Source organism: Rattus norvegicus, chromosome 11, assembly GCF_021556685.1.
Source record: "Rattus norvegicus strain SHRSP/BbbUtx chromosome 11, alternate assembly SHRSP_T2T, whole genome shotgun sequence".
In the NCBI taxonomy this organism is placed as follows: domain Eukaryota; kingdom Metazoa; phylum Chordata; class Mammalia; order Rodentia; family Muridae; genus Rattus; species Rattus norvegicus.
In genome coordinates, this window is record NC_141544.1 from 71559051 (window position 1) to 71575192 (window position 16142).

Consider the following 16142-nt stretch of genomic DNA (forward strand, 5'->3'; position numbering starts at 1 on the left):
TTTCAGTAAGTACCTATATGAAGAACAATTTATACTATGTATTTTAAACACCAATATAGTCAAATCTAAGTTTCTTTCTATGGCCCATGTAATCCATCTTTTATGTCCTTAAGAAAGCTTTCTCCTTTTTAGGTATTAGAATTTTAAATTAGAATATAAAGTAAATAATAACAAATCCTTTTAAAAAAATATTTATAAAGCTACATTTTTCCAGACCTTGGAGAATTCTTCCAAGCTTTTAGAATCTCATTTTGGTTTCTAGTCTAAATGGTGACGACAGACACTACTGCAATTGGTTACATAGCAAATGTAAGTTTACCAAAAAAAAAAATCTAGATTGAAAAAAAAATGTAAAAACAAACTACTGCCAACTATCTCAATTTTCATGATGAAAGAAAAGTAAAAACTGGCAGGTAGAGATAAAAGAGGCAAATTTAGAAGAGGGTAGAGGACGTAAAAGTGAGATAACTAGTGAAGCCCAGTTGAAATTTTAAAGCATGCAATTTAATACAAACATAATACTTCTCAGATTTGGTGTTAGTAGTAACTTCAGCTTGCAAATATGATAAGAGGGCATTAAATAACTTGTCTGTATTCTCAAGAAAACATTAGCAAGTCTATAGATTGAAAGCCTCTTGTTTAAAAGATTTAATCTATGTGTATGTGCATCAGTATATGAATGTGCAAGAAACAAGTGTCAGACTGCCTGGCACCGTAGGTACAGGCCACTGTGAGCTGCTCCACTGGGTGCTGGGAATCAAGCACTGGTTCTCCAGGATAGCAAGTGCTCTTAGCAACCCAGTCCACTCTCCAACCGTCACAATTCTCTTTTAATTGAGAAAAATCACCAATAAAACGTATTCCTTCCCACATTCATGTAAATCAGTTCTAATTATTATTCTGTACAGCCCTGTATGTATGATCTCCTTAGTTCTCCATGAATTTTAATTTCATCAAAAGGCATCATCACCCTTCCATTCCTTTAGCTTTTCTGATTCTCCATAAAAATCCATGCTCCTGTGCATCCAATGAGTACGATCCATTAACATTCCCTGTGCTGACCTTCTCTATGCTTCTGACCACATTCCTAAAATAGCTACAACCTGGTTAACATATGTCTATATAATATATATATATATATATATATATATATATATATCACTGCACTTGTATTAAATATATCTCTAATACATCATTTTATTAAGTACCTGCGTATCCACTGACCCCATTCCCTCCTCTTCCTAACCTGACAACAGGCCTTAGTGCACAAAGCTAGATCACTTCCGAAATACTGCTTACCCCTCCAGGCTCTGCCTCCTATGACTTCCAATCTTAAACACCTACCTACTCTTGAATTAATCAATCAAAGGGACAAAACCTAGTAATGTGTCTTCATACTCCAACTACTGAGAACAGGCATGACTCCCCTAAAACCCGGCATCATTCCCTTTCGAATAACTCGCATTATGTGGTAGTTCTCTAAATCACGGCATCATACTCCTCTCTCTATGGCAACGAGTCCTATTATTGAAGGCTTTCCCTCTACTTCTCACGTCTCCACCCCCTAAGACTCCTAACAAGCAAAGAGGAGAAATCCTTAAACATTCATTCGAGATCAACAACACAACAGTGTTTACCTACCTGGTCATACGATTTATTTTAAAATCAAAACAGACACACAGAATGGAAAACAAAAGAGGTAAACATTCTAGAAACACAAAAGGACTAAGAATGGAGGCAGATTAAACTGTCAGAGACTGTTTCGTTATAAGAAACAGTAAGTAGAATACTTGTCAATTCTCTAACAAACATACTGTTGAACAAGCTCTGGACACCTGAAAAGACAGAGGGGCAAATGAGTAGCTAAGGTAAACATCAGCTAAGGTCTGGTGCATGTAACATAGACATTCCACCCAGGAACAATCGGTTCAAACCACAGTTCCTAAGGCAATGTACACATTTTTCTCAATGTTATTAGTTTTTTCTTTTTCTGTTCGTTTTCAAAATTGACTTTGACATTAATGGTCATTTTGATTCCCTAGAATATATTTGGTACTGAGAATGGGTGGAGGAAAAGCTGAAGTCAACAGACGTGGTTTTAGTAATGAATGACTGAAGAACTCCTAAGCCCTCACTGCGTAGCACTGTACATATGTGCTATCTGACCGCCTCTTCCAAAAGGAACCAAACTACTCCACTGGCCTGCCGCGTCTTTAAATGGTTACAACATTAACTCAGAGCCCTGCAAAACAAAACAAATGACCCCAAGTAGGTCAAGCATTTAAAATCTATAATACTGATGAAATTTATAATAATGATCCAAAATGGATATGATTTGATTCACTAGCTTACATTTACAGTAATAAATAACTGCTAAATTAACACAGAACTATAGTATATAAGACATCATGGTACAAACGTGAAATCAGGATAAAGATTGGATTTGATTTTCCAGGTTAATTAATTTGAGTATTATAAAATTTATACTACATTTTTGTTATTACTTTTAGCTTTTAATTCTAATAGACTGCCATCATCAAGACCTAAGCCAAAATAAGCAGCTGCTTTGAACAAAGTTTCAGACATTAAAATATATGCATTAACAACTAAGTTTTATGTATGTATATATATATATGCACACATATATATATGTTTTTAAAAAACATAGTTTATCTAACATGGTGGAGAAAACATTGATATTCAAGGAAAAGAAAAATTAAAACATAAATTCTGGATCATTTACCCTTACATACATAAGTACAAATGTTTACTTACTTAAGAAAATACCTTGCTTATACAGGAATTGCCAAATCAACTAAAAACACAGACAAAATAGACACTCATTATACAAATGGTGGTAAGGCAAATCACTGAGGAAAGACAAGAAAATACAACAAATATAGCCAAAAATGTATTTCCCTTAAGAAAACTTTTAATTTTATTTCTACATAATGTATAAAAAATCTACTTCAGGAAATAAATTTATAAAAGGCAGAAAGAAAATTAAATATGATGACACACTCCTACTAATTATCGTATGATACAGGACATAAAAAGACAAAATAAAAATCGAGATAGAAGGGGAATCTAGAATATATAAAGAACTCAGGAAATCAGTAGAAGAGAGTCATACAAGAAAACAGCAACTCCAGACTTTGTGCAGAACAAAACCTTACTTGAAAATTTCAGCAAGGAACAGCTCAAATATACAACAGCAAGACAGGTGATAAATATACTATAATCCGGTCACCCATGTTATGTACAAGTGAAAGACAACCTTGAGTTACAATTATGCACAACATAGGGGAATCTTAATAACTAAATGCTGACCAAAATAATGATGAGACAAATACAGAATGATATTAAGGTTTTACCTAGTCACACATCTGTAAGTGGTAATTACAAATTTTCACTTCTAAAATTAGACAAATAAACAAAGACAAATTTTAGGATGTTGGTCATTAAGCCAAGTATGGTGTTGCACTTGGGGGCTTGGGTAGAATGAATGTCACGAGTTCAAGACCAGGCAGGGTTACATAGTTCTACGGCAGCTTGGGCTACAGAATAAGAATATAACCCCACCAAAAATATACAAATAAAAAATATTAAAAATGTCTTTCTATATTCATATACTGTCTTGTTCATATGAATATGTCCAAATAAGAAATTAGGAATCCTAATATTTGTGCTTATTTAAAAAAATATATTGTTAAAAAAATATATTGTTTTCTGGTAACAATATCATAATTAGAATTTTTTTAGTTTTAAAATAGCTAAAAAATGAGCTAAGTGTTTTAAAAATACCTCCTGATAAAAAGTAACCTAGTGGGGCTGGAGAGATAGCTCAGAGGTTAAGAGCACTGTCTGCTCATCCAGAGGTCATGAGTTCAAATCCCAGCAACCACATGGTGGCTCACGACTATCTGTAATAAGATCTGGTGCCTTCTTCTGGCCTGCATGTGTACACCTAGGTGCAACACTGTATACATAATAAATAAATCTTTTTTTAAAAAAAGTAACCTAGCAATCAAGGAAGTGGGAATATAATTTAAAACCTACAATGTAGCTAAGGTAGGGCTATCAATAGACAACTGCTAGCTCTCAAGGTATTGTCACAGAAAGATGAAAACTAAGTGGTAATGCTGTCTTAAAATATTACACTTGTCAATGTAACCCATTAGCATCATATATTTCCTTTTATTTGATCATATTTTCATTTCTACCTAAATAAATCTTCTAAGACCTACTCTAAAACTGGTTTGATCTGATGCTGGTATTGTTATTTAGAATTTTTGCATTAATTGTCTGTAAGACAATTGAACTGTAATTCAGCTATAATTTTTGAACATTCTTTATCAAAATGGAATATTACATGAAATTTAAGATTCCAATACTTTCCACAGCCTCAAATAATTTAAATTTTAAAAATGACTCATTTCCTATAATTAACTTACCATGTTTGTTTCTCACTTTCTATGGCCACTCTACCTGTATCACTGATATTTTGTATTAATGTTTATAGTTCATAGTGAACTAAAGCAATGAGATTTTATAAATAATGCTGATCCTTCCAAACTGCCAACTTTGAGATTTGGTTGTTACTATTTTCTTTGCCTTTTTGGGGGGGGGGGGTGGTTTGGTTTCATGTTTAAATAATGGTTTCTTACTATGGCCTGCATCATGCTTATTTTACCTAAGACATTTTCAGTTTTATCACTTCCTACATGCATTTCATCCTAGGTGCTCTCTGTGATCACAGTGTGGAAATTCCGTTGCAGCACCTCCTGACTCCTGCACAGGTCAAGCAGTCCTGGAGTCTATGCACTCCCCCCACTGCCTCTCCCTGCTGTAGAAATCTGTCCTTTCCTATTTAGATGCTCATCTCATGCATTTTAGAATGGAGAATTTTCTCATACTGTCCTTAAAGGTGTCATTGTCCTTTCAGTCAAGACCACAAATGGGTAAACCCTTTCAAGTCACACACTGATTCTTAGGGTTCTCAGACTGCTATTTTAGTACATTAGTATTTAACTATACACATCTGCTCTAATTCTTCCCTTTGTAATTCTCAGAACTCACAAGTTGGATTTCAATAGCCTCCAAATTCAACCATCTTTATTCAACATTTTCATGTTTTATCTTTGTTCTCTGAGAGCTTTGATGTATTTCTTGGCCTTCTAGTTCATTGATTCATATTTCAACAAGGACAGTGTTCTTTGACTCATCCGTTGATTTATTCAACTAAGATGTTTCCTAATACCTAAAAGTCATTATTTGTCTTTCTTTTTGGTGGTTCCCCCAACTTTTTTTCCAAACTCCAGTTTCATTTACTTTTGCCAACAGGAAGCAGTAACTTGAGGAGTGCAGTATGACTTTCCCACATGACCTCCCTCTTGCCCCGGTTACCAGGTCCTGCAATCTGATAGCTTCTGTTGCTGTCCCTGGCTCTTACACTATGTGCTGGAGCACCCTAACAGGCAGAAATACTGCAAGGGTGAAAAGCAGATGTTCTATCAGTTCCTGCCAAGACACACAGAGGACAATGTCTGCCCTCTGTCTCTGCTTGTTCAGCCTTGGAGAGAGAAAAGGTGCTGCTGAGCTACTCTCATGTGCAGGTTTGGATATTTAACATGAATGGAAACTGACCACAGAGGTCCAGAGACTTCTGGAGTCCAAATGTTCCTTCCAATATCTGCTGCTTTCTGATATGTACTCTGAGCTTTTCTCTTAATTGCTTGCCCAACTAAAGGAGGAAATTTTTCAGAATAATGTTCCCTGCCCAAGGTGCCAGAACCATTGTTCCCATATCTCAACAGTCATTTCATTCACAAAAAGAAGCATCTCATAATTGGAAATAAATAAAAAGGCCTCATTCGGGTCACCTTGTTTTTAAAATTCTCACATGAACAGAAGCCTGGGAGTAGGATGGGGGTCTAGAGATCTGAAGCATGTTTGAATATTGATGTACATATTCCCTCAAATCAGCAGCTTTCTCAGTAAGCTGAATACAGTATATAAAAACAATGATGTGTTTTCCATATGTCCTCAAAAACAGATCTTAAAATATACTACAGCTACTAATCATCCTATGTAAACATTAATGGAACACCACTCTTAGTTATTCCAAGACACAATTATCTTTTGTTTTAACACAACTTCAAACCAACTTTCTGCGATTTCAGTTAGAAGAAAAGCAAATTATAACTTTGGGCAACCAGATAAATTTCTCAAATATACCAGCAAGTCACGCATATGCTAAAGGCATGCCAGGCACTATACAGAAGTTCAAATATTCCCCAACATGGCTTACACAGCACAGCCTTCCATCAATATTGGTTTTGATTAACTGTATTTTTGCTCTCTGAATATCACAAATAGTAAGGTGCTTACATAGGCACAGTTTCTAAATAACTCAGACTACAACAAAAAAATTAGTGAAGAACTTTTTTAATTATAAAGAAGTTTATGACCATTCCTCATTCAAAAACTTAAAAGTTCATATAAAATGTCCAAAAATCTCAATTGCGATCTCTAAAGTGCACAAAGTACTATGGCTTATTGTCCTGCTAGATAGGAATCATGTAGGATATGAAATTTGAGTTCATCCTTGAATAGGTAGGTAATGTAATTCTGTGTACTCTATTCCACACAATATCCTGAATTGATCGAAGTAGATTTGCTTTACCATTGATAGTGGTATCTGATACAGCTGATATATTTCTTTTCTGAATCACAGTAAATAAAATTTTTATTGGAACTTCTGCCATGATGAAATTTCATTAAGTAGCTAAAAAGAGGGCCCATAAGCATGTGTAGGGATGTCTAGCACTGGTAAAGTTATAATAGGTAATGCCAACTTTCACGATGTTAAATTTGAACAAGAATTAGTTGAGAAGAAAATGGACAGCTAACAAGCAAGGCTTTCATCACGTAGATGTAAAATATCATGACCAACCATGAGTCCATTCTGTGTGACAAGTACCACACCAGCATGAAGGCTATCAAGATAAACAAAGCGCCACATCTACCTACCCCTAACAGTGTCACATGGTTCTAAATGTTACCTTTCTCAAATGCTGAACCCCAAATAATTGAAGTTAGTGGGAGTCAAACTATACTTGAAACACCAAAATTAACTTTACACCAGAGCTGTCCATTTTTGGACAGCAAAACTCGGTAAGATGGGGAAGGGGGGGCGCTCACAAATACAAAAAATTAATCACCATTTATGTAGAAGGAGGAATGGTCACAACCTGAAATATAGACTATCAGAATGAGAAGGGCCTAGAATCCTGTTCATTTTTATACTTATTTTTAGTCAAAAGACTTACCTTCCCAACACAGTAATGCTATGCTCTAAAACCCTTTCCAGAGCAAGAATTTTATTAGGAGCCCAAGCTTTCAAAGATGCTTCTCTGAGAGTATGCCCTATTAAGAACGGTAAAATACAAATACCATAGCCATTAAGAAAACCAGGTACCACAAGCTGTCAAAAGAACAAACACAAGAGTGCCATTCACAATGAACCTGAAGGGAAAAGCTGCCATGCATGAATTGAATGTTAATAATTTTTTGAACCACACAGTGTCTTTTCAGTGATATAACTATTTGAACCATGCAAAATTATTACTGAGCTTTATTTCATTATGTGCTAAAATCAGAGTATGAATAAACATCTGAAACACTGTCACGAGGAAAAGTAAAATTGCAGAAGTGAGGGTTCATCAATTCATTACCCCCTCAGTACTCAGACTATCAAACTTAGCATGTGTGCACATAGCAGAATAAAGCACAGTATCTCTGAAAAGCATGTGGCACAGACACAGGGCATATGAGTGGTTGGGCTAGCTCACTATTTGAATAGTAATTAACTTAAAATGTTACTATTGTTAAGCATGAGAGCACAGGCCTTAATCCCAACACTCAGGAGTCAGAGGCAGACAATACTCTGAGTTGAAGGACAACTTGATCTACATAGCAAGTTTTAAGCCAGTCAGTGGCTACATAAATATATTTTATATATTAAAATATGTAAACACTTTTCTCTTTATTCACAGGCACCGACTACGCAAAGTAATACAAATTCATGTACAATGATATTATCTGAGCTAGTAATTTGAAATGTATTTAGCATATATATTATACTATCAAACAAAACTGATCCTCCCTTTGGCTAATGGCATCAAGAAAAAATTAAGGTTTCATACAAAACTTCTAGACCATATCCCATGATACATTTAAAACTCTGTGAATATAAGATGAAAGATATCAAAAGCTAAATTTCATAATGAACTAACTCAACTTAATATATCAAGTTCTTTCACCTCTCACATCCATCAAAACCTTATGGAAGCTAACAAGTATTTTGAAAAATGGATTCTAAACAGGCTTCTACAAATTCCTCCAGAAACAGTTCAAAATTGGGTGACATAGAGTAGACACTCAGTAAGTGGTTTACCAGACAGCTTATGGCAGTAACGTTCTCTACAATGCAATTAAACTTACTGCCTAACTGCAGGCTAGCATTATCATGATTTCAAAAAAGAAAAAAATGTCTTTGTAGTCCGTGCATTGCAAGCTCGTAGTGGCCCACGACAGTGCTAGGCAGTGATTTCTGAAGCAACTTTAAGGATAAAGGTACACAAAGACGCTGAGAATCGGTAGGACCTGCTGGCTTAAATGTGTATTTCTGCCCTGCCTTGGCTCTCTCTGTTTATTCCTAGTTTCGGAGGTGGCTCTTTATATATATTAAAGTAGGGGTATAAAACCCAAATCACCTTTCCTCCTTGAAGATACATATTCCTTAAAGATAATATATATTGATCTACACATATACTGTATGAATTAGAAAATGACTGTTAGATAACTCACTCTATTATTACCAGGTTTCTTCAATTAAACAACTTTATACTAGATACAAGCAAGCAACCATAAATCCTATTACTGTAGCTTCCTGAACCAGAGTGAGTTGGTGGAAAAAATGTATGCAAAGTAATAAATCTATTCTTTCTAATGATAAAAGATAACAAGTAGTTAATTCTGTGTCTACATTTAGAGTTGATACGTCTGAAAGCCCTATCACTAAATTGAGACATATCACTGATGAGAGGACACGCCCAAGTTCAAACAACTAATCCACAGCAGTCTCTACTAACTCTACATCCAGATTGTTGATCATACACGATAAAGTAAAAGAATTAAGTTTAATATAGAAGGGATTGAAAAGGTATATAATAGCATGTGTTTTAAAAACCCTATTCTGAATTTAATGTCTTTTACTTAATTATCTAACATTAGGAAAATAAGTTTAAAAGACCAAAACTGACTAAAAGTAATGAATACATATTCACTTTTCCTTACATAGAAGCCACAGAAAAGGACATGTCTAATGTTTACAGAAAGCCAGAGGTGTATTGCACATGAGGAAGAGAGGGTTGGGAAAGAAAGAAAGTAAAGGAGAGGGAAAGGGAGAGAGAGGGAGATGGGAAGAAGGAGTAAAGAAAAGAGGTACCATAAGGAAATGAAGGGAGGGAGGGAGGGAGGGAGGGAGGGAGGGAGGGAGGGAGGGAGGGAGGGAGGGAGGGATATAAAGGTAACAGTTGGTTTTGTTTCTTTTGTTTTGTCAAGCATTAGAAGTTCTTAGGGCTCCTTTTGCAATGTTAATCTGTATTCCAAAAGGTACAGAGAAAATTAATTTCTGATCATTTATAAAAAGCCCTTGAGTTGAAATAAATAAATCTCAAGGAACTTATCAATAACAGAAAGATAATGGGTACCAAGAACTTCAAAACTAAAAATCTCAATCTTTTTTGTCTTTTGCTAAATCAGAATTTTTTTCTTTGAAAATAAAAGTCAAAAACAACTGAAGAGATTAAGTCAGTATACTCAACTCTACACTGTGTGTATATTTTTCCTGACGTACATATTCATGAGCTGACAATAAAGACAAGCTGGCTGCTTTGTTTGACTATAGTTCTGTTTACTTCATACTGTCAAGAATGGATTTTGACACAGTATTAATATTGCTATTTTTATTGATATAATTAGCACTGCTATAAATAATTCCTTGGCCTGCCATATCTCAGTATATTATTATAATCAGCAATATTAAGACATCGCTTCCTTGCATGATATATTGGAAATAGACTGCTGACCCAAAGAACCAAGGTGACCTCAAAATAAATGTAGGAATTACTGTAAAAGAAAATAATAATGTTGCCCTGTCAATAGAGACTGTTTTGTGTATGACTTCACTAAACAAACTAGTTTATATTTGTTTGAAACTCAAGTTTCTCACCAATCTGCTGTTTCAATTTCACATCACACCATATTGTACCTAAAACAGGCAATCTGGATTCCTAGTGCTACTTTTTTTTTTCCTTCCAAACAGCTCAGGAATGGGCTAAAATATAAAGCTTGAATATATAAAGCTAAATAAATAAATAAATAAATAAAACACCCAAAATTGAGATTGGGTGGGTGAGAATAAGCATGTTTGAAACCATTTGAATAATTGCTAGTGGGTGGCCAACCCACTTGTGAGTTTTTGATCATTACGTGAAAGCAAAATCAAAACATATTTTATCTTGCCTTTAGAGCTCATCAGCTGTGACAATAACCTTATCTGGCCTTGAGTGGTTTGTTCATAAAACAAAATGGGGTGACTGACCCAGTACATATTCAACACAGAGTATGAAGGCCAAAACAAAGTGACAATACAATTCAAAACAAGTTTGTAGAGATCTTTCCACTGTATATTAAAACCTTTCTTTGTCTCTATTGCTTGACAGATGGTTAGCCCTCACGCAGCCTAGTATCTCTGGCAAAGAAATGACTACGTCTAGCCAATAACACCCCAAATTTTGACTTTAAATGCACTGTACACACGCTTAGACATACCTTACAAGTAAGAAATCTAATACAATTAGTCATGCTTCATTTATTTCTATAAAAACTTGACACATGTCAAGATTTTATCTTTTGCACTAAGGCCGTCTCACTTTGACAATCAAATACCTTATGCGGACTGTAGCTGTGAGCTACCCATTTCAGTTTTCATTCATCTTACTCACTGCTTGGGAATCATGCTTTTAAAACTTCCAAAATAACATCTTAGCCCAAAGTATTATAAAATTTACAAAGATTTAATTAGCTTGTGTTTCTATGTTGCTCACAAGAAAGTTCTGGTAACTAACAAATTGTGTCAAACAAAATCACTTAGTAACATTGAAAACATTCCATGTCAAGGACCACAGGGCAAGACTGGGTTTAATCTAGCACTAAAAGATGTATTTACCTTAAATTGTTCATCTGTAAATACATACTAATGAACATACGTTGATCAACCACTCTTACTAGAAATAGGAAAACTTAGCTTTAAACATTGTTCTAACTGTTCTTCTACAAGAAAAATCAGTTGAAGCTATTCTAGTAGATTAAAAGTCTCTTTTTTTCCATCTTCTGATTTGAGCCTTCCTATGCAGGGGTCTCTGTATATGAACCACAAGGTGCTCCAAATGCAGTATATCCCTTTTTTGGAAAAGGTTGATTATTTTATATATTAACTTATACAGTTAAGGTAAGCCTAAAAAGCCAAACCCTCAACAGCAGAGAAGGAGTGGGCTCTGTATAATAAAAATTATCTCATGTAAGGAGTAAATTTATATATCGAAAAAAAAGACTCATAACTGACCACAAAAAATAATGAAAATCACAACTTGTCATTTGGTGGCTATCAACCAACTTCTAGAAAAGTCTCGCTACCTGAAGTCACACACTTAAAATTCAATCACATATGCACTGAACCAGACACCAAGTTTCCTTCTGTTAAAACCTAGGGTTTTTCTTTACTTATAGACAAAATGGCTAAAATAAAGCTAAAATTTTTTCTATAGTATTCTTGTATCATAAAGGTTTATTAAACCAGAAAAGTGTCAATCAAGTGATTTTAGAGCTTGAAAAGAATGGGCTAAAAACAAAGCTTGCTTATTTATTTATTTATTTATTTTCCAGGCTTCTCTCTACCTCTTTAATGTCACTTGTAAGTTAGTTACAATTTTCATCCTATCTTCTAAAACTAAAACTGGGAAAATTTGAGATACTTGATTTTTTCAGATATATTCCTAAAGTAAATCCTAAGCAAAAACTTAGCATGTATGTTAGTGAGCTAGTGGGGTTTTTTTTTTAATCATTTTTGCTAATAAGACCATGCTATATAGAAATTTTACAGTTAATGTGAATACACCAGATTTTACTACAAAACATTTTGTTTATTCCAAACATATGATAAAAAATAAGAATTTAAAGCCCCTATGTGTCAAAGATTTTTCTGAAATTTTACAAAAACATTTCACAAAAACAAAGCATACAAATAATATAAATAAACTGAGTTTTTTCAGATTGTTTGGCAATCACAAATATAACCATCAAATTTGATAACTTCTTTAAAACTCGAGTTTGTAAAACAAGAAAGCTGCTAGATCTTTTTTAATTTCATTTTTTAAAAGAAATCTCTTAGTAATGTGGAGTAGACAAAGTATACTGCCAAATGAGGCAAGCTCCACAGAAACCAACAATTCCCCTTTGCTTCACTGTGTCATCCCAAGTATCCACACTTGATCTTAGCCAAAAGGCCAAGAAGTGATCATCTCAAGTATCCAGAACTGCCTTCCACAAGCTCATGACATTACCATCCATGTAAGCAAACCATGATCAGTTCAGAAAATAAAACTTCCTGTCCATATCTGAAATAATTTAACATCCATTTACGTTATAAATCATTTACAAGAATTTGGTTGTAGCTTTTATTGCTCTTTTAAATGACCTAGTTATTCAGTCTAGGCTTTTATCTTGGAAGTCCAATTTGTCTGGAAAGTCTTCTGAAAATCTGCACAGATGACACAAAAATAATTCACTTGAAAAGGCGTTGATGGGGTTGAGGATTTAGCTCAGGGGGTTGGGGATTTAGCTCAGTGGTAGAGCGCTTGCCCTGGGTTAGGTCCCCACCTCCGGAAAAAAAAAAAAAAAAGAAAAGGTGTTGATCTTCTATCTTCTTCCTTTATCAAGGAGTCAAATTCTTATAGGCAAACAGGAGTAGGCTATGTGTCCCAAAGCTTTCCCACCTAACTAGAAAAGGACACCGCATCTAACAGATCTAAACACTCACCCCCATCATCACCCTCAGGCAAAAACACTCCTTGGCTCCATCACTGCATTAACTCGTGTGGTCCTCCATCACCTAGTCAATAAACTCAGGATCTAGGTCTGTTTTCTTGCTATAGTGATAGCCCCAAAATGCTGGCCTACCTAGATAGATAAATATAAAGAGCGCTTCATGAAATAGGTAAGATGTAATAATGTTTAAGCTTCTTTATCTAACCTATTAACATTAGAAGGTCGACAGGAGAGGGTGCTATTACTTTGGAGCCTGGTGGGCAGCATACCTGTCACTTGATCTTCACATCTGAAATGCTTGAACTTCACTAAGACCTGAATCAACGCCCGAAATGCCTGACTGACTCACTGTGCAACTAACTCAGAGACTTCCAGAAAACTCCACTTTCTTCTCCTCACATGTTTATTTCAGCACCCTTTGTCCTCAAACTCAAAGCTCTGCAAATGGAGTTCAGAGGAAATCTGGAGTCCAATCTTGGGCTTTTACATTTGAGACTGAACAGAACCATCTTGGTTCTTCAACAATTCTAAAACCAAGTTTCTTGGGAGGATTCAACAGATGATCAGGGGGAATACCACGACTCCTGTGTATGGGCTCTGATGAGTTATTAGGATTCTACTGAGTAAGGGTCCGAGAATAAGTGGCTTGTTCTTGCTTTGTTTTATCTACTTTTCCTAGAAGTAAAGTCAAACCTAATCGTAAAGCAAAAATACAAAATGTAGTCAGATCTTGACATACTTATTTGTGGAAAGGCACAGAGGGTCTATTCCCACAATAGAGAAAAGGTTCTTAAGACAAGAAGCTAAACCAGGAATACAAGCAAATCCTGTGAGAATTTTAAGTAGCCATTGATTCCTTGAATTGAGAGCTCGCACTATTTTCCACAAATTGGTATTTGGATGTTTTAAGTTTTTCAATGGCAACAAGTTGCAGCAGAAACTTGGAACACTGTTCACTTGAAATCACTGTATACTCTAAAAAATTTTATCAGCAGAAAATACCAAAGTGAGAAAATTCCACAGTGTGGTGTGTGTGTGTGTGTGTGTGTGTGTGTGTGTGTGTGTGTAAAACAGTAAAGGCAAATTTCACTGACTACAAAGGTAACATGTTCAACTTAAATCTTGGCCAACGATTCTGAGGACTGTACTCAGCCACAGGCTTCCAAATGTCCTTCCCATGCCATTCAGATTTCTGCTGGAGAACTGTCTTGCTTCTTCAGACCTCATTTGACCCGGTTCAGAGTAAGAGATCATCGGATTACCGAGCTAGGTAGTGTAGCTGTACGCCATATTGTGTTTTTCGCTAATGTTTATAGTCTGTGTGTGTGCCTAGCATATGCTTGTGCAAGTGTGTTTATCAATACAACTTTTACGAAATTCCTGCCTCCTGCCTCTTCTGCATCCTTAGGAAGGGGAGGGGCTGAAGGGGACCCTGAGAGCCACACACAGAGAAACGCATTAAAACAATTAAGAGGTCCAGGTTTGAACTTCAAAACCATCCTTCAATATTTGGGGATTGGGTGGGTTTTGTTTTATGTTTCAAGGTATAAAAGAGCGTTAACATTTTAATGTCTCGGAAGTGGCTCAAAGGCTAAAGAGAGAAGGACAAGGTTCAGCCCTTGCCAAGCCCCCCAGTCTAAGGTTCGAGCACGGCAGGCGGGGCTACATGTCCCAGCCGAGTTCTCCTAAGCCAGTCCTCCGCGCGGGAGGAAAGCGAATGGGAGGGCTGAAGGAGGGAGGGGAGAGGGGCGGGAGCCGACGCGGCCAACAGCTCCGGAGCCCCGGCCGGTGCCCCTCAGCTCCTCTTCTGGGAAGCCGCGAATCCAGGAGCGGGGAGGAGAGACAAGACGCGGTGGCAGCAACCGGACGCCCCGCCCGGGCTAGCCGCGGACCCTCCCCGCAGGGTCGCGCGAGGCCACCGGGCAGGCGCGAGGAGGGGCGGCGGGAGGGCGCGCGGGGCGGGGCAGAAGCCCCGGGCTGCGGCTCGGAACTCGCGCCGCGGCCCCACCCCGCCCCCTCCTCGGCGGCCCGCCACCCCCGACTCCCGGCGACTCGCAGACGCCCGGCCGCGCTCCGCACGCACACACCCCTCCCTCCCGCCCGCCCCACAACAAATTAGAGTTTTTGGCGTTACCTCCTCGCGCTCTTTAATCTTCTTTCCTCAACTCCTAAACTTCCCCCCGCCCCTACTTCTTCGGCAAAAGGCCCACATTGGGCGCTTGAAGCCGCGAACCTCTAACTTAGGCTACTATTGGGCGGATCGCATGCCACTCGGTGTTTTAGCTGACCAATAACGATTGGACAGCCCTCGTGAGGTTGCCGCCCATAAACAAAATGCACTCTTCCTCCTCCCCTCTGCCGCCCCGCCCCTAACTGCCCCTTCCCTCATCTCTGTCATCTTTGATTGGCCTTAGAGACACCCAATCCGCTATCTCAAGCGTCGATTGGTGACCGGAAACGTCACTCAGAACATGTTTAACAATCTATTGGTCAACGGTCTCAACACTTGCCGCCCACCAGCGCCCTGTGTAGAGAGGCCAGACGTCTCTCCTTGTTCAGTGATCCAAGAGCTAGGAAACTATTGGTCGACAGAGGCCGTCAGACCGGACCGTAGTGATCAGTGATTGGTCAGGATAGGCACGATCAAGTTTGGTTGTTTACTCCTCCACTTCCCCACCCTCCTTTTCATCCACGTCCCCGCCCCCTCCCGACTGCTTTTACTTTCTACGCATTTCTATTTCCTCCTTTATTTATTTATTTGTGATAAACTTAAATGACCCGAGGATAGAGGCGGGACTCCAAGAGGGGCTAGAGGATGACGGGCGGCGTCCTGGGGCCAATTGTCGCGGGGACTGCGGGGTGAGGGGCAGCGGCGGCGGCCAGTGAGAAGCAGGTGTCTGCCGCGCGCCGCCTATGGAGCCGGGATGCCCCAGCGGAGGCGGCGGTTACCCGCTGTCTGGCTCGCCGGG